The sequence below is a fragment of the Cyprinodon tularosa genome, unplaced genomic scaffold (assembly GCF_016077235.1).
Source record: "Cyprinodon tularosa strain WSP-4 unplaced genomic scaffold, ASM1607723v1 ctg37, whole genome shotgun sequence".
Lineage (NCBI taxonomy): Eukaryota > Metazoa > Chordata > Actinopteri > Cyprinodontiformes > Cyprinodontidae > Cyprinodon > Cyprinodon tularosa.
Window position 1 is genome coordinate 1,082,052 of NW_024039085.1, and position 20,353 is coordinate 1,102,404.

Here is a 20,353-nt window from a genome sequence, read left to right on the forward strand (position 1 = left end):
ATGTGATCGCAAACTTGTTTTGCAACTACTTTCTCAAGAATTTTGGATAAGAAAGGAAGATTGGATATAGGTCTATAATTGACCAAGTCATCTGGGTCAAGAGAATTACAGGGATATACAGTCAGAAATGTAATATATTATACATAACTATGTTATTTATCATCATCTACAAGCTCAGCCTCTTAACCTTAATATTTGCGTTGCCTTAGAATTCGTTATTTATAATTACATAGGAGCCTCGCAGCCATGGAGGCAGACATCTTTGCGCTACGGCAGCGCAGAGCCAACAAACTAGCGATTGCGAGAACGCCAAAACGTCACAACGATGTAGAAAAAATAACGGGTATATTTATTATCTTAAGTCTACATGAAATCTATACCCTACACAGACTAATGAAATACTATCTGTAAAATTATCTATGTAAACAAACCTCATCACTTGAGAAGGTAGGTGATGCGGACGTCGTGAAAGACATTTTGTCCCGTAACGCTCGCCGTACTGTTGGGGGGGAGAAGCGGTGGGGGGGAGATGTTCATGTTGCTGCAGTCTGCCCGCTAGATGTCCCTAAAAGTTACACACTGTAGCTTTAAGAGGGTAGAATGATAATATTACCTGCATGTTGTTTATATTTTTGTGAGGCTTAAAGAGGATCAGTATTTTAATGTATCTATGTTTTCTGTCCTGAAGTTTGTCATAGTTTATTTTCCTTAAGGAGAGTTTTAAGCTGCATGGTCATTCACTAGGCCTGTTTGACAGATTAGGTTTAAAAAACAAACATTGCTTGCATGTCTATTTGATGAGGATCTTATTAAAGAATGATTGGCACTTTTCACAGAGAATTGAATATTCATAGGTAGAGAATTCTAAAACTCAGTTGACCGGATATGATTTTATTTATTTTTAGTTTGTTTAATATGAGCGACATGCAGATCATTTTATTTTTATTTATCTTTACAGTACAAAAAGAACAACTGAAATTATTTTCAGATTACACATAAATAATTCTGCGGCAAAAATTAATTACTTTAGGGTTAGGATTTTTCAGTAGTAAAAAATTGAGCCTACTGGCACTATTGACCATTTATTGGGATGATAACATCCGAAGCAGCTGGTAACAGGCACTTATTTACTGTGTAAAGGAAGACAGAATCAAACTTAAGAACCCCATGAGATGATGACCTTCCATCTATTAGAACGTGTTTAGACTTCATCTTCACCGGCTGCCAGATAATTTAACCTAAATAGATACATTGATCCACTACCATTCAAAAAGTAAACCAGTAATGTTATTGTGGTATAACAGACTTTGTCAAGCCATTTTGATATTCATTACTTTTACTGAATATTTATTCCTGATATCTCAAAAAAGATATTTTCCTTTTTAAAAATCTCCATTACAAACAAAGTGACATTCTTCATATCTAGAATAAATATTCTGGATGTCTAGAAAGCTATAGGTCTCCATTTTCCTATTATTACTGGTAGGCATTTGTATTATTTTGACTATGAAGAAATGTATTTTAATCAAGCTGATAAATGTCTGAATGACCATTTAAAATGTGTAAACATTTCTAGGTAGGTAAAACTTAATTCTTACTAGTATAATTTTGTTTTGTTTTTTTACTTTCTGAAATTCAGTTTTTGCTGCAAAAATGTAATTTAGAAAATATATTATTACAGTTAGGTCTGTCTAGGAAAATGATTTTGATCAAGAAAAATCTGATATTAGTGATCTACAAATGGAAAAACAGAGAGGAGAATGATTTTAATAAGAATAAAAAATTGGCCTGCCATAGTCCAATTCATAAAAAAAACTTCCCATTAACTCAAGCCAAAATCCTCTCCCTCACCATCTTCGTCTCTTTTGAAGCTGTACTGCTGTTTCTATGTCTTTTAAACACATTCTGCATTTTTTTATTTTGTTCCTTCATTAAAATCTCTAGTTCCAGTGGGGTGAAATAGGCACTTCCTGTTGTCTGTTGTCATGGTGAATCGTCACATCGGTGCTCCACTGATAATGGCTTTTCATACTTTTTACTCACATCTTAAACTCTAAGCGGGTCTGCTTAGAGTTGATTGAAATTATTCACAGCAGCCATTGTGAAAAGTTCCCGATCTTAGGCTAGATCAATCTAGAGTTACAGATTTTAATCTGAGTTTGTTAAACCGACCCCTGCACTCTATCTCCCTCAGCTGCTTAACATTATCACCTTATTACCTCACCTATCATTCTCAACTTGTTTCAGGCTAAATATACTCAATAATTCCCTTAATTTTTTTTACGTTTGTTATTTTGCCAAGTACTACTTTGTTTGCAGCTACTGCAGTCATTCTACCCATGTTCCATGTCCTGTTTCTACTTGTGCAGTCTGTACAATTGCGTTTATTTAATAAAAAAATTATGCCCATCACAGTTTTGATAATGTGGTTTGACTTATCGTTGTAGTCCCATCTGAAAATATATAGTTTTTATAGTTCTCCAATTTATGTGCTATCACCAACATTATTAAGTTTAAAAACACATTTATTTATAAAGGTAAGAAAATTAAGAAATAGTTGATAAATAAATATGCTCGGTGTTACCTTGTGTATGCACTGATGGGCAGTAGCCCCGCTACATGTAGCGAAGCTATTAGTTTAACTACATGTTCCAGTAGCTTGACCGTATCGTCGCTGCTTTATTTATCAAGTAACTTTCCAGTAGTGACGTTATTATTTTTATCAAGTAGCAACGTAGCGTCCACAAACGCTACAAAATCCAGGGCATAACTAAGTAATGAAAGCAGGTTTTCTATTTTTGAAACAACAATCGGAGTTATTCGTTGGACATTCACACATGAGCCTCTATTCTGCCTAACCTGTCTGTATCTACAAAACATGCGCATGCGCACTGCAATGGAACTCAAAGAATGACACACGCAGACACAAAGAGCTACACACACAGGATGGAGGAGGAGACAGGAGCAGAGCGCCTTATCTTCAGAGATTTTGAAACTTGTTGTATCCTCTGATAAAAAGTATGTGTTCAAATTTCGGTTCTTGGCCATAGAGAGCTCATGTGGCCAAGATTAGCCATTTGTTTTACATAGCCAAACACTCATTAAAACAGTCAAATACAGTATATTTTTTGAAATAAAAATTAGAAAAATATATCAGCTTTAAATTTATTGGCGCCTTTAATTTCCAGATAGTTAAATCTGATGTGTGCCACTAAGATATTCTCATTAGAGAGCAGTAGCCAAACTTAGATATTGTATTTTCATGGCCTAATTTACCAGACAGGATGTTTACATAAATCTGTTTTAAGGCTTATTTGCACAGATAAGATTTTTTTAGGTATGGAGGAACAGCTCTCCCATGTATAAAAATAAATACATAAATAAATACATGCTCAATAGATAAATAAGCATTCAATTAATTACCCCCAAAATACAATGAATAAATATGTAGGTAGAAATTAAATTATACGGTGAGACATAAATATATGTATCACTTAATTAGCTTCTTTATTTTTTCACCTTTTTTTTATAAACAGTTTCATTTGTTAATTGAATTGACTGTTTAATTGAGGTCTAAAGAGGTTTTCTCTAAGGGAAACCCTAAAGAAATAAGATGCCTTTTGTAGGGTTTTGTTTTCTCTAGAGATGTCCATTGAATGCAAACTTATAGCCATGTCTCGATGTGTAGAACAATACACAATACCTTTAATTTGGTTCTAATAACAGCAGATTGTTTATTTTTTTGTCTACTAGTAAATACTTTAGTTTTTTTTATTATGCTGATCATAAAGCAATTTTTACACTGTGTTATGTCATTGGCTGATCTTTAATAAATGTTTTAACCAGTGTAACAGACTCATTTTGAATTGATATTAGGTTGGTAAAACGTTAAGTAGCTTCTGATGTAGTTAAGCTACTTTTAACACATTAGTGTAACTTAGCTTGCTATAATTCTTAGGTGGTAGCTTTGGTGTAGTGAAGTTTAATTTATTGTTGAGTAACTGATAGCTTAGCTTACTACACTGGACAAGTAGCTTGCTTAACACTGTTTGTATGGTAGTCACCAGTCCAACTTAGTAGGCAGTGAATAACTAAAGTAGTGCCTAGCTCCTTATGACATTTATTAAATAGCTTTTTTTAGTAACACATGCTAAAACTGAGGTGGCTTATTCTAACATAATGAAGTGCATGTCGTAAAGTTGATTAGATTGATTAAATACAAATTTGTATTTAATTTGTTATTGGAGTTGTTTTTATTGTTATTAAAATGGTGATTGTATTGTATCGTCTTCAAATACATTTTGTTAACATCTAAGCCCAATTTTTACAGTTTCTACATTTTTCTCATCTGATGGGGACTTACAAGACCTTTTAAGTGTGAATTTGACATTTAGGGGTATTAAGTGGTTTAATGGTTTTTAAGATTTTCCCATGATTGCAGCCACATTAATCTTAGATTATAATAAAAAAGAAATCCAACAATGCACATTTTTGGAAGTCTACCTTCAAGAAAAGGACCCATTTAGAGAGGGCAAATCCAGAAATGTGTTATCTTATACCTTAAGCATTTTTTTTCAAATATTGGCAGGATATCATGCAGTACTATGTCACAACAATTCCACCGTAATTTCCCTTTTCCCTTATGTGCCATTGATCTGCTGGCAAAATGAAATGCCATAACATCCCATAAAACAGCCTCCTTTTATATCAGCGACCCATCAGTGCAAACAGTCTAAATGTGTTGGACAAACACAATAACAAATCGTCCTGGGTTGGGTGAGGACAGCTAAATAGCATTCAGTGAGTAGAAAAGGCCCATAAAATCACCTTCTGATAGATCGCGAAGGTGTGCTTGGCTAAGGACAGGCACATGGGTTTTATAGCAGGGAAAAAACCCTGCTTTCTGCTAAGGGAGACAAATGGAGAGCAGCAACTGGTGTGTAGATGTGATGGAGAGAGCAAACAGGAAAAATACCAAGTAAACACACAGACTGAGCCTGGCAGGTTGGAAATTGCCCAAGCCTTTAGTCACGTTATGCTGTCCTATTAAATTCAACAGTATTGATGTTGCAACAAATGCTGTGTCAATGATTTTGGATGGGGAGGCTTGCATTCTGGGTGTTAAAGGTCAGCTTCATTCCCCCTGTCACCACTAAGAGATATTGGAAGACCAAGGAGCTGAATTACCTTCATGAAACTATGGCATGATTTCCCTGTCATGAGGCTCACAAGAGCTTCCATCCTTTCAAAAAAAATAAATGCCTCTTAAAACCTGCCCAGTTGGCTCACACATTGCAAATTTAATTGCCCTGGCCATCTGTAAAGTGGCTGATACAAGAGGGTTAGTTAGCTGAATGAAAGCTACAGGAATCAGATATGGATGTTTGTAAAATATAATTGTTAGAATGAAATTTACAAAGGAGTGCAATCTTTCTACTTGTTACAGCAATTTACACTCACCATTCACTGTAATCTGAATACATGCAAAAACATTTGTTATCCAGGACACAAGAAGGTACCCAATTTTTTATGCACAAAAAGGTGCAACAAAAGCTCTGATCTGATCTCCTGTCAGCTCTGCAAGTCTTCCGCGTGTAGAACTCTCTGGCAGCGTCCACTGCCTCTGTTCAGTCGACCGGCTGGAATACTCGTCTGTTCTTTGGGCAAAAGACAGAAATGTCAAACCAGGTTACATACTCGTGCATGCATCATCATCCATCGTCAGATTTTCGCAGTCACTAACCTGTGCATCTCTGCTATAGACATTCCTGCTATAGACGCACTGCCACTGCAGATCCGCCTGTGTCAAAATAAACAGTTTTGAAGTATTCCACTGTCTGTCTCACCTGAATTCTGGGTCCTACCTTCTGAGTCATTAAACATGGAGTCAAATACAGGATCATTCTGGAAGAAAACCTGTTGGACTCTGCAAAAGACCTGAGACTGGGACAGAGATTTATCTTCCAACAAGACAAGTAAAATCTACAATGGAAAGGTTCACAAATAAACATATCCAGGTGCTAGAATGGCCAAGTCAATATCCAGTTTTTTATTTTTAAAAAAGTTTTTCTTACAATTTTATATCTTTATGTTTGAAGCCTGAAATGTGGCAAAAGGTCAGAAAGTTCAAGGGGGCCATATACTTTGACCAGGCATTGAAAGTGTGGCGAATAAATATTTTGAATTTCAAAAAATATTGGATATTGTCATTATCTTGTGTCACATGACAAAATGTTACAAATATTTTATCAATGGTTAAATAATGTAGGCTGTAAACCTGCGGAAAGACTGCATGCAACATATACCCGCATATCACATGAACTACACCATTGGATTTATTACAAATGTGTAGGACAAAAAAAGGCAAGGCTGAGGTTTTTACTAATGGTATATAGAGCTTAATAATATAGTCATCATTAATGAGCTGCCTTATAGTTATCCGTTGTCCATTACATGTAATGGCTCAGAGTCTTGCTGCTTGCATGGATCACAGCTGCTGTGAGGGGACAAATATTTTGTTTTATAGAATACAACATGTGCATAGAAGTTGGTGTAGTCAAGTTTTAGGTTTCTATTGGTATGTAAGCAGACCTTATAAATGAGACCCCAGGTATTTGAGAGTTTTAAGAAGTTTGCTTGTTTTGCAATTTACATATGTATGGTTGGTGTTTTATTCAAACACACGTGACATTCTTAAATATACTTATAGAAAAACAACCTTAAGTTACTAAATAAATTAGTTTTACAGCATTTGGCATCTAGTTAAGCAATGAAGATATGCAATCCATAAGTCCATATATCCATCTACTCCCGCTTATTCCATTGGGTTCGCAGTCAGGCCGGTGCCTCTCTCTGGCAATCTATAGACGAGAGGTGGGAACAGGTTGCCAGTCTGTCTCAGGGCAATACAGATACCTAAAACCATGAACACGCACACTCACAACTAAGGACAATTTAGAGCTGCCAGTCAACCTAACAGTCATGTTTTTGGACTGTGGTAGGAAGCTGGAGTACCCAGAGAGACTCGTGTATACACAGGAAGAACATGCGAACTCCATGTAGAAAGGGAATTTAACCTAGAACCGGGTTGCTGCAAGGCAACAGTGGAACACACTGCTTCCCCGTGCAGCCCCACAAACCCTCAGAAAACATTTTGCCTTGCGTGATAAATTTTCCTGAACAGCATTAACATCTTTTTTTCAATCTTTTTGTTTCCAAAAAGCAGAATATCTCTGGTCTAAGTTCAGTGCTTTTAATGATTTGCACAAAATTAGGTGATCAGGCACACACAAAGGATATTTGTATGTGCCTGGGCACTTGTGAAAGTGCATGTTCATCTTTAGGGTGTTGAATAAGCAATGCTGAGGGACCTAATGAAAGATAACATCCAGTTAATGATCTGTCAAAATGAAGAGTTTGTTTATTAAGGAAAATATCATCCCAGCCTTAATTTTTATGCCAGCACATTTCTGTACATATTTACATGTATATATATAAGTCACAAAAAATTACAAAAGGCCTTTGATGGTATTCAAACATATATATATATTAACATACACAAACATAAATATATGTAAAGGTATATATACACACACATATACATATATATGTAAAGGTATATATATATACACACACACACACACATATATATATATACATATATATATATATATATATATATATATATATATATATATATATATATATATATGTATATATATATATATATATATATATATATATATATATATATATATATATATATATATATATATATATATATATATATATATATATATATATATATATATATATATATATATGTATATATATATATATATATATATATATATATATATATATATATATATGCTTTGTTGTGCCACCTGCACAACAAAAAGAACCATGCGGCCAAATCATCCATAAATGGCCATCCAGTCAACAGCTTTGAGAGAGGATTAGCCTTTGCTTTATTTAACCCACATTGTTCCTTGAGGAGGCCTGTCTGCTCATTTTGGCAGACACTCAGTGAGGCCACATTTCTTAAGACTATTTATGAATATAACACTTGTGTTTCTGTGATTTCTTGCTTTGAGGTTAACACTAAACAAAGCACAATCAAGCAAACAAAGCAAGAGAACTATGGATTAAAGGGTGGTTTAAAGAGGCAGTTTGGAAATGGCTGAAATTTACTTACCATTGATGAAGTATCAGGCCAGACTCTGAGCTTGTATAGCGCTTTTTCAAGTACGAAGATCCAAAGCACTTTACACTAAATTCAGTCATTCAGGCAAATATTTCAACGCTGACGGTGGGTATCTGTATATAGAAGTGGAATGTGGATGACATAAAAACAAAAACATGCAAATGCCAATATTTAATTAACCATTAGGACACCAAGTGTTATGAACTGCCAAAGCTGGTTGTCTTAAGAATTAAGAATATCTGAGAATACTATCAAAGTGGTAGGTTTTGTGGAATGTTTGGTTTTTTAATTATAATTTTCTGAGCTAAATTTTGCAATGGCTACAGAGATATAATAGCAATGAAAAAACCTTCTGATTGCATATGTTTTTTTTTTTGTTTTTTTTTGTCGTCTTTTTACATTTATTTTGTTTTGGTTCACAATCACGCCGGACTTCTGAATGTAGACCAGACCACTGGGACAACAACATACAGTTGCAACATCTGCTTATTTTGGCACCAACTCAAAGCTGGCCAAAATAAGCAGCAGGTGAGGCAGTGAGCAATGCAGCATGTTGCTCTGTATGCATGAGATGAATGCTGCTGCACAGAGGAGAGCAAGATACACGTGGTTACATAGATGCTAGGTGAGGAAATAAGATTTTTCACTTCACGTTTACCAAATAAGACATTCAGTCACTCCCACATGCACAAACTAAGCAAAATAACTGAGGATGATCTCTGGTCTGTTTATCATGGACCAAACAGGTCTAGGCTTACAGATTTCAATAATCTCCCACTCAACAGAAACCTTGGCTGTCTTCTGCTTCCATTAATTTGTTTTCTACTAAAATGATAAGTGACACTCTTAAAGAGGTTGCTTATTTTTATTCAGTCTTTCTAGGCAACGGAGAATTAATAGAGATTAAAACTATAAGTCACTGTCTTTACATCCATCCATCTCCTATGTGGCCTATCCACCATGGTCACAGAGAGTCTGTTTTTTTCAGCAGTCCGTGGATAAAAGGCAGGATAAACCCTGGACAGGTGACCAGTCCATACTGATATAAATGCAATTTAGAGACTACATTTAATATAACGATCATGTTTTTTGGACAGTGGAAGGATGCCAGAGTACCAAGAGAAAACAAAACATGCACAGGGAGGAGATCCTAGCTTGGGAATTGAACCCATAATTGTCTTGTTTCATGTTTATAAAAGTCTAATGCTTAAGTAAATGCTGCAGTTTTACATTAAAATACACCATGATAATATATGAATCTTCATTCCAATATGTACTAGTTATTCATTTAATAAGATATGAATGAAGTTGAATGAATGAATAAGATATGAATAAAGTTCCACATAGATTGTGAACGTACCCCTAAGAATGTTGTTCAGAAGTAATTATGATAGTAAGAGTGATCCTAGTTTTATTTATATATATGTTTTGCATCTTAGCAGAGTCATAAACAACTATATATTAAGTACATTTAGGGATAGCCTTACACAATTGAAGGATTTTGCATTACTAAACCCTGTATAGCTTTAAATTGTGCTGATGTGTGGTAAATTGTTTAATTTGATTAGTTGTCATTGGGTGAGACAGTAGGCCTAACCATTTACAGTTCTTTAACAACATATTAAACTTCAGATTTTTACCTAAATTGATGAAAAACATAACCAGTGTTTACACAGAAAGTTTATAGATTGTATACCTATTCTTTTGAATGTGAGTAAATTCCAAGCCAAACTATTCAATTTGTTTTCAACACAAAGAAGCATTTAAGAATTTGAGTTTTGTGGTACCACAGAACAAACAAAAAAGAATGAAATATACCTGAAGTTCATATTTCTGCAATGTCTTCAATTGATTGTGTAAGATCAACAATAATTGGATTTATTCCAAGCATTCATTGATGTTGGTATTTGTAGCTGAACATAGCAACCAGTCAGACAATTGGCATTTATCTTAGCACTGCTCTGTACCTGTTGAGAGGGAGTGAGGGTGCCAGAACCAAGCTGTCTCAGCTGTCCTGCTGTGTCCTCCCACTGGGCAGAGCTATCATCAAACAGGGACACTTCCCTGGAGCTCACCCCAGTGCTGTCACCTAACAAGCAGCTTGGTGATTCATGTCTGCTGAGTCTAAAGAGAAACACTGTTACTCTTAGTTTAGGTGTTTACAGTCACAGTCAGGGTTTTTCTGGACTTCAAGCTGGTTACAGAAGCACACAGACTACTAGAAAATGACAGAGCTTTCTGCTTCAAGCATTTAAAAGACCAAACTGCTTGTAAGATTAATCAATGTCGTTAGTCTTTGTTTTTTTCTTTTGTTTTTTTGTTTTTTTGTATACATGAGTTTTCTAATATCTAATGCAACTATTCCAAAAAAGGATAAAAAAAAAAAAAAACAATCCAGAGGACTTTGAAGACATTTCCCTTCCCATCCAGGAAGATTTTAAAAATGTCAAGAATAGCATTGAGTTTGAAGCTTTATAGAGTGGATCAAAAACAAGGCTTTGTTTTGGCTTAAAAAACATGCAAACTTAACCAGACGAACGAGTCCGCCCCTTGGGCATGGACAGTTGTTGGGTTCTTCTCCCATTCCCAAGGGGCAGACCCATTCGTCCGGTTCAATGCATGTTTTATAAGCCAAAACAAAGCCTTGTTTTGAATATCTATCAAGCCTCAAACTCAACGCTATTCTTGAAATTTTGAATTTTAAAAGTTTCCCGGATGGGAAGTGAAAGGCCTTCAAACTCTGAAAAAAGTCCATTGCAGTGTTTTTTAACCTTTTTTGAAATGACTATGACCTGGATGACAACGAATCTTCACCAACATTATATAACTAGAAAATAACTAGAGTGCAGACCATCACCAAGCAGCAAATTGTGCCTCATATTGTGTCTTACACCTACAGTACGTATAGCTAAAAACACGCATGATCTGTGTGACACACATGATTACCAAATTTTACTAAGCTGTTCCTTGGCATGAGGTGCACATATGGTAACTATTTTTGTTCAAATCCATTTATAAGCCTCTGGTGTTTTTTCTGCTGTCACCTTTTTCTTTCACTCTGCTTTCTTGTTTGATCAGCAGATCAAGACTTTGAGGAAGGCAAGGCTCACCTTTCCTGTGTTTTCGTCTTCAGTTTAATACTTCTGGAATTTTTTGAGCCCAATGCTGAAGCTTTCAATTTTCACTGCTGCCACCCTCTGGTTTAAGGGGGGACTGCTTTTTCTGCCAAATAATGTGACAGAATCATCCATCCATCCATTTTCTTACACGCTTGTCCCAAGTGGGGTCGCGAGGGGTGCTGGTGCTTAATTCCAGCAGTCAATGGGCGAGAGGCGGGGTACACCCTGGACAGGTCGCCAGTCCATCACAGGGCAACACAGAGACACACAGGGCAAACAACCATTCACACACACACTTAAGGACAATCTAGAGAAGCCAATTAACCTAACAGACATGTTTTTGGAAGGGAGAACCATGTCATATGCCATTTTGTATAAATAAAATTACTAAAAATAAATCTGATACTAACCATAAAATTAGCTCTGAAGTTAGAAGAACTCCCCTGATCAACTGTAAGAGAAAAAGTAACACAAAATAGCCATCATCAACTACTAAATAATGTTTAAAGTAATTTTTTAATCAATGTGAGAAGTTGCCTGATGCTAAACGTTTTTTTTAACATAATGGTTAATGAAAAATCTCTTAAAATCATATTATCAAATATATTGAGGAGCTTTTCTTTGCCAGAAGGGATAGCCCACAGTTTGATAGTGCAAAAACATGTGCAGTTGATAAAATAGGGGTATTTGCAGTGTGCGCTTTTGGTAGATAAACCGACTACGATCTTTAAGATATGAAGACTTGGTTTCTGATTTTTCCTTTTTCCATTACATTTTTTTTTAGAGTCACAGGACTACAACACAGACATGTTTCTCTTTTTAGCAGAGCAAAAAACGAGAGGTGATGCTTTAATGTGTGAAGTTTTCAATCCTTACAAAAAATACATATAGAAAAAAAAAACCTCAGAGTTTAGGAAAAAGCAGTACAGTTTGCCTACAGAATAAAACAAACTACTCATTCCCACTTTAATGTTATTCAGAGGCACAAATTTGATAGTTTCAGACTAGCGGAAAAAAATATATCTTTATTTGACAGGATTTTTTTTTTTTTTTAATGTTTTTATACCAAATGGTTTATCATAACATTGCAGTTTTAAGAGTTGTCTTGTTAAATTCTTAGACCACAATTGGTAAGTTAATACTTCTGAACAGTCCCAGATGGTTTGAGAAACAATTAATGGAAAATCAAATTTAACCTCAATTATAATTGACACAATTCTCAGTTTTTAAATACTGTGTTAAGGTACAACTATCAACAAACTTTCAGGGCAACATCAGTTAGAAAGTTTAAATCATTTTAATGCATTGATCCTTGAAAACACCACCTTTATTATTAAGGATTTGCTGTTGCCTATTGCACATTACCTTTTGTAATCATTCCACAGGGGTTTGCGCGCACACTGTTGTAGTCAGGGAATGTCATTGCAATCAATACAACAATACCTGGAATTGCTGCTCATTAGGCAGAGATATTTATGTATAGTTAGGAAGAGAAAACACCAGTTGTTGCTTTTTTAATGCAGATGCAACAGAAAGCGTGGTCAGCATGTATGAATCAAAAGATACAGCATGAGAGGTATAGGAGCAGCCAGTAAAAAAAAAGAGTAATAATAAAACTTCACATGTATTGTAGTGTAATACAAAAACACATTTTTTCATCAGGCAATGAAAACCTGTTTTTAACTCTCTCAGAATTATCTGTTGTTTTATTCTGGCTTGTTTTATACTTTTTCACCAACAACAGCTGTTCATATGCAGGTAAGCACACAGACCTAACAAGTTTATCTGCATGGGATCTCTCATTGGGTGCACTGCCAGCTATCTAGACCTATTTAGAAACCACATTCCTCATTCTAAGCTTAAGGAACACTTTTGTTTTTAATGCAATTGTTATTAGACTTTGGCAGTATATGGATTTACGAATATCATACTTGATCGTTGCAAATAACAAGCTAATTTTGTTACACAGCCCCTTTGAGCTTTGTCCTGCTGTATAACCCAAAGGCTCTTTAACTTAATGTCACGTAACGAATGACTATAGATTGTATTTCAGCAGTTTGAATTAACAGATTTACTGGTTTTATCCATTTTAGCAGCTTTTCCAGCTTGCACATTCCCTTTCTTATTTTTTCATCACATTAACGAGGCCAGTCAAGGAGGTCTTGGAAAACTTTCCTATAGGCTGTCCACTGCTGGGAAGGTATACCACTCTTTTATGTTTTCAAAGATTTTTCACTGCCTGTAGATATCACCATAATATCAGGGGACTATGAAGGAAATAGAAAATATATTTTTGATCAAATACAACAAGTTCACACAGAGCTGGCTATTTTCCAAAGAGATAGGTGCGATTCACTTGGTAAGACACTGGCAGCAGTCAGGTCATCATCTGGGAACCTCCGACTGTTACATGTCTTACAAATGGAAACTGCAGCCAGGCCTGACAGAAATTTCACAAAGACAAACGCAGGTTGTTTTGCGGTTGAAAGCCTTCAGGAAAAGGAAATGAAAAAGTAAATAAACAGCTGAAAAAAAGCTCACAGCCTCAAACCTTAATACTACTTTTGGAGTAAGACAAAAAAAAAAATCAAAGAAAAGGATGACATGAAGGGAAAGCTGTAAAGAAGATGTGAGAAGAAAAATGAGAAAGTGAAAGAGTGGGAGCAGAGAATGGAAAAGCAACCATGGTAGCGTGACTGGAAAGTAAGCAGAGCTAAAGGAATGAGATGACAGGTAATCACTCACACACAATATGCTTTGACAACACAAGAAACATGTCAGAAAAACATCCCCCACGCAACAAGTAACAGCACTCAGAGCCAAACACTCACAGGGTTTCCAACACAACAATTTACTATAAATTAGGTTTAGAGAATATCAAGTACAGGGAAACAAATATCTCCTCGGAGATAACCTGTTAATGCTCAGAACATCCTAAAGGATTAAACAATGCCATTATATGCTGTATTTGTTGGATTACAGACAGTTGCTTCTGTACTTGCTTCTATTTTTAGTAAATGTTAATGAGTAATACTTAAGCTCAGCCCTTGAATTAAATGGTTTGAGATAAGACAGATTGTACATCTGTATATTAATAGGACGAGCTTTCACTTTGTAGGCATAGGGAGCAAACATGCATACTCATTGCTCCTGCGTAGCATAGGCCCACAGATTCAGAGGGTGCACGGTAACCCCAGGCGCAGAGGCAGATGTTTAATCCACAAGATGAATCTACTCCACAAATAAATCAGACCCTTGTAGAGGTCTCTCTGGAGGATTAGATTTGCTGGGGCACACCTGCGTACAAACACACTTGCACATAATTTACAGTACATATGGTAAAGTATTTCACTAAAACACGACTAATTTGCAAAGAGCTGTGCAAAAACAGCGACACATGCAACCAAATGCTCATGCACACGGATTTGCACACACAGGTGTTAGCATTACATAATGAACTACCGTTATAAGCCCTGAGCCGTCTGATGCTTCTCACCCTTCACTTTGGCAGAGTAAATTTGGATAAAGAGAGGACACATAAAATGGAATTCTATAATCTAGCATGAAATTGCTTGTGATTGTCCTTAGATTAATCCCTCCTGTGTCACTGAGTGCTTTAGGAGAATAAAGGTCACTCTCAAACAATGCAGACTGGACCAGACACATGACCAGATGTAAAAGATATACAGTATATAATGTCTGTCCATTGCATGGATATACAATAGGCTTAAGATAGAGATACCGCACAGTAGGAAATATACCAAGAACCCAAAGTCTTAATTTGGTTTGCTTCTGTACACTGCAATCTAGACATAAGTAAAAAATTCTAAAATTAAGTCTATTTACCCTTAATTTAAGTAGATAAATAAGATGATATGCCCTGTGATGGTCTGAGCAGTCAAAGAAAATTCAGGCACAGGTTTAGATTCAATAAGTCTTCTTTTTATTAAACCCAAAACAAAGAACTTGGGTCAATAAAGAACAAATTACAAAGTTGGGCCCATAAAAGAGGTCAAAGTAACAGAATTCAACTCAGGCTAACAAAAAGACCTACTGAAACAAACAGACCTACTGCATGAGACAAAGGGGAAACTTAAATACTGGCTGATCAGGCCACATAGAAGATACAAAGGGGAAAATGCACAAAAACCTAACTGAAACTAACAGAGGAAAATCCCATTCCCCCCTCTTGCTGATGAGTAGTGGTCTAAACCAATTTGCAGTTTCAATAGGCTGGCTTCACCCCTTCTCCACCTCTGTTCTCCTGAAGGACTGGAGCAGCCGGCACTGAGGTGACTCAAAAACAAACAAAGATTAAATCAAGCAGAACATAACAGTGTAAACTAAAATGTGTGCACTTATTCCAGAATACAGTGTTATGCCTTTCCTTACAAAAATTATTCTGTAAATTAAATCCTAAATTTAAAGAAATCCCAATATAAATGTAATGAGACTGGCTGACCTATTGTGTGATGTGATTAAATGTTACCACATTTGGGTGGCTGTAGTTGCAGCCATCACATGCCCATGGAATTAATATTTTACTCTTAAAATAAGATAATTAGATAATATTTCTTAAAAAAGGACAGTTACATTTTTTGTCCTTATTTTACATATCTTTGTCTATTGACAAAGTGTCTCACTTATTTACTCAATTTAAGAAAAAAAATATATTTATTTTAAAGAAGAAATTACTCACTTAAAATATTTGGGAATGCTTTAGATAAAAAAAAAAAGTTCAAATAGGATACACTGATTAGTTCTTGTGTCATGATGTTCTAAGAGGTCTGTGACCCATATGCAGAAAACCACTCAGAGAAACCAGAGTAAAAGTTAAACAGGTTTATTAGGAGTCCAAATGGGTAGGATTCAGGTGAACTCAGAGAGCTGATGAACCGGAACTGGAAGTGAGAAGGGAAGTTCAGAGGTTAATTTAGGGTCCGTGGGAACTTTGAATGACATCTTACAAACACAGAGATAAATGGGACTCACGATTGCGGAGAAAGGTTTCTTCCCTGAATCCAGTCAGTGTGGGTTTTTCCAGAGATTGAGGGGCTCGTTGGAGGTCTTTGGTTTGGTTGGTTCCTGAGGAGCAATGGTGCGGACTGCCACTTAGATTTCCTGGAAAACTTGAACGGGTCGTGTGGTGATAAATCCCCTGCTCAGTGCGAAGCACAAACGATCCTTCCAGGGGGAGAAGGCCAAACATCCAGAATTCAGGATGACTTCCTGCCGAAAGGCAAAGACAAAAAAAATCACATTAGGCTCAGAGAAACAAAAACTCAGTTAGACTCAGCTAAACTCAGCTTGGCTAGAGTACCCAAAACTGGCAAACACTCTTCTTAAGCGGTAGTGACAGTCCACCGCTTAAGAAGTCCTCAGTAATGAGCCAACCATCCGCAGGTGTATGGGAGGACCAACGAGAACAGGGCGCCACCTGGTGGTGGAGGGAGAAAACACAAAAACACAACCCACACAATCTGGATTCCTAACATCTTGCTTTAATTCATTATAAGCGACACAGATTCCTTGGCTTTCGTTCAACAAAGGTTTGTAAGGTTGGTGATTTATTTAGCTAAAACAAGGATTCTTAAGGTTTTGTTACAGCAGACAAGTGCGTCTTAATTAAATTTTTTTACCCATCGGTGATTCATATCTGACTTTTTCACAGCAGCCTGATGCCTCAATTTCAGTTTTTTCACTCCCCCAAAAATCCAATTTGAGCCTCTTCGATATGTGTTACTAAATTAGATATGTATGAGTAGTTTTACGGGTTCTAAACAGCTCTGCAGCATTTCTATCCAACATTTATGTCACTGTCCTTGCTCCCACTAGACATCCACAGAAACATCTCAGCAGCAGGAGCAGTCACTGACTGCTACTTTAAAGGCTGTTTCTATAAGTGCACTGTTTTTTATTTTTACAATCCTTTTTGATCTGTTCATGATAACCCCTTAACTCATGACTTTAATAATAACACTGAGGCACCATCATGCACTACATTTGTCTTTCTTTTTTAAACAAAGCTTTATTGAACACTTGTAGTTGCAGAAGGATCCATTATGACTTCAATAAATAGTGCACTGCTGTGTGACATCTTCCTTGTCCTGCGCGTCAGGCTTGTTTTGGCATCCTAAACCGTTCAGACAAAGGTCAGATAGCTGAGATTTGGTTAGCAGTATCAAAGACCATGACAAAAATATTGGATTTCGGTAACAAAAAACGTCCTACTTCAGTACCAACAGCAGCTGTGTGAACATAGTGTCCTGATGCCCAGCATCCACTCTCCTGCTTCCTCACACCTGATTTAAATAAATGAGTGATCAAAATGATCAACATGCTTCTGCACCACTTGGTAATGCAATTGAGTGGGACGTGCTGGAGTGGTGGCACATGCAGAAATGAACGACTGCAGGTACTTAGGACTAGAGAATAAAAACAACAAAGGTTAAACATCTCTAAGGTTATAATATTTAGCATGCACTCTAGAGTTTTGTGAACTGGTGAAAGCTTATAATTAAATTTAGCCTTTGATGATTTAGAGCAGGGGTCTTCAACGTTTTCCAGGCCAAGGATCCCCAAACTGATGGCAAGATGGAGTGGGGAACTCTAATTATATATATTGTATGAAATTGTGTTATATCAAATTGGTCCTATAGTCACTCTATTACAGATGGAGTCATGTAATGAATGTTACTGCCACTGATAAGGGCTTTTCATACTTGTTATCCACGTGTTCAACTCTGAGTGGACCTACTTGATTGAACTAACTCATAGCAACTGTTGTGAAACCAAAAACTCAAAGTTCATGACCTAGATCAGTTTAGAGTTGGGGATTTGAATCTGAGTTTGTTAAACCTGTTTTTTGGAAACTGATCTCTTAGCCCAACTTTGTCTGACTGTTTTTAGTAATTTTGGCCACTGACCTGATTGAGAATAAACTAAAAAGCCTCCTTGATTTCTGTTTTTTTTGTTTTTTGTTTCCTGTCTTTGAGATACTTATCAAGACTTGGACAACTTCAGAATACATCAAATTGTAGCTACTACTTCCTATATAGCTCCTACCCTTCCACCTTTTACACAGTCAACAGAAAGAACAATATGTTAAGTAGGAAAGGAACTCCAGTCCGCTGGGCTTAATCAGGACAGTCTTCAGTCTTACGGTTGTTATTAAGTGATGTACTTAATAACAACACATGGATAATGTTTTTTTTCAAATTAGGACTAAAGTATCCCAGAAATGAACTATCAAAAGCATGACATAAATGTAGCAAATGGATGAAGCTCTATTATAAAACCCAGAACATATGAAGATGCATACATTTGCATGTGTCACCTGGTACTAGTGAAGAAATAATGTATTTCCTGCTTCCACCTCCCTCCTTACTGCCAGCACTATTATGTTAGCACTTACAGTATCAGTATAAGAACTTAACGCTTACTGTAGGCTTAAGTTTATTTACCAACTTAGCATTTTCAGAAGGAACCTAGCTCTCCATAAATTATTTCATTTCGGTAAACTTGTTCATAGGCTTAACCACAACATCCTTTTTCCCTACTTTTTCTTCTCCTTCTCAGAGGAGATGGAAATTACAGAATCTTGGGCTAATTACGTTATTTTTCTTAAACTCTAATTATGACAATCCCAGTTCCAACTGCCAGCCTCCCTTGTAGAAAACTGCTGTAGAACTGATTCCTAAAACATTTGCTTTTTCACCTTTTTCACTTCCAGTTAATGTGATCAACTTTTTGCTGTTGGGCATAGTTTCAGTCCAAGCACAGTTCTAGAAAATTCCACAGCAAATTTATGCTGCCCTCTACATAAGTATAATAGATTTTAACCCAGTTATAGGGAGAGTGTTCTCTACGATGGGTTAGGTCCCCTTCAAAATACCTAGTGAGAATGCTCCAAGACACTATGTTAATAGTTTAACAACAGAGGATTTTATTTTAACCACGCCATATCAAAAATGACACATACCTTCACTGGCCCAGAGGAATCTGAAGCAGGATGTAAAAAAATTCCTATTGAGCCATGAACCCAGCCACTCTTTACAGGCATACAGCAAGCAAATGAACAGTTTTGTATATTGGTTTTATATTTCTTCTAAGTATACTGCTCAAACTGTAAGCACAATCGGGTATTTATAACTTGCCTATTTTTCTCTCTCTCAGTAAATGGCTTTTGCCTGGAAATGTGGCTTAATCTGAGACCTCAAGGTATGATATCAGACACTGCAAAAGCACAAACTGAAATTGTGAGATTTTCAAAGGAGGAATTAATAAAAAAGCATACATACTACTCTAAATTCTAGGCTTAAATATAACCCAAAGACTTATTATGAGATGAGATACTTCTCTACACAAGATTGATTAAAACATTTTTAATTCTAACTGTACAGTATAAGAAAATGTGTGGCAAACACAAAACTTACGTAGACTAGCAAACATAGAAACACAAACCAATACATGCAAAGTTAATACAGTGCAAAAGCTATATGTTGCAAATCTAAAATTCAAATCAGGAAATGCATTTAAAATACATCAATGTGCTGCAAACACATAAATACCAATATGAAATACACATGCAAAAGCAATTGGTGCAGGTAGCAAAACTGAAATGCAAGTCAAGAAATGCTGCAAAGTAGCTCCAGATTACAGAAATCTTTCAAACCCCAGCAGAAGACAATTCTTAATTCATATTGGACCAAAATAATAGAGTAGACATTACATTGTATTTTACTCTGATACCTATAGTGTTAAGACAATTGCTTAAAATTAAACTGAATTACAAAATATTTTTTTTACTTTTAAGATTTTAAATATGCCATAAAATGAGAAAAGGTGACCAATAATTTTTGTCAAAACATATACAGTTGTGTAATAATACAACAAAAACTAAGATGCATTTTAGGTCTGAAATTGGGATTATTTTTAGGATATTTTGTGTAATTGCCTCAGATAGATGTTTTATCAATGTACCTTGGTGTTAAAATAAGAAATCTAGTAAGAAAGCTACAAAATAGAA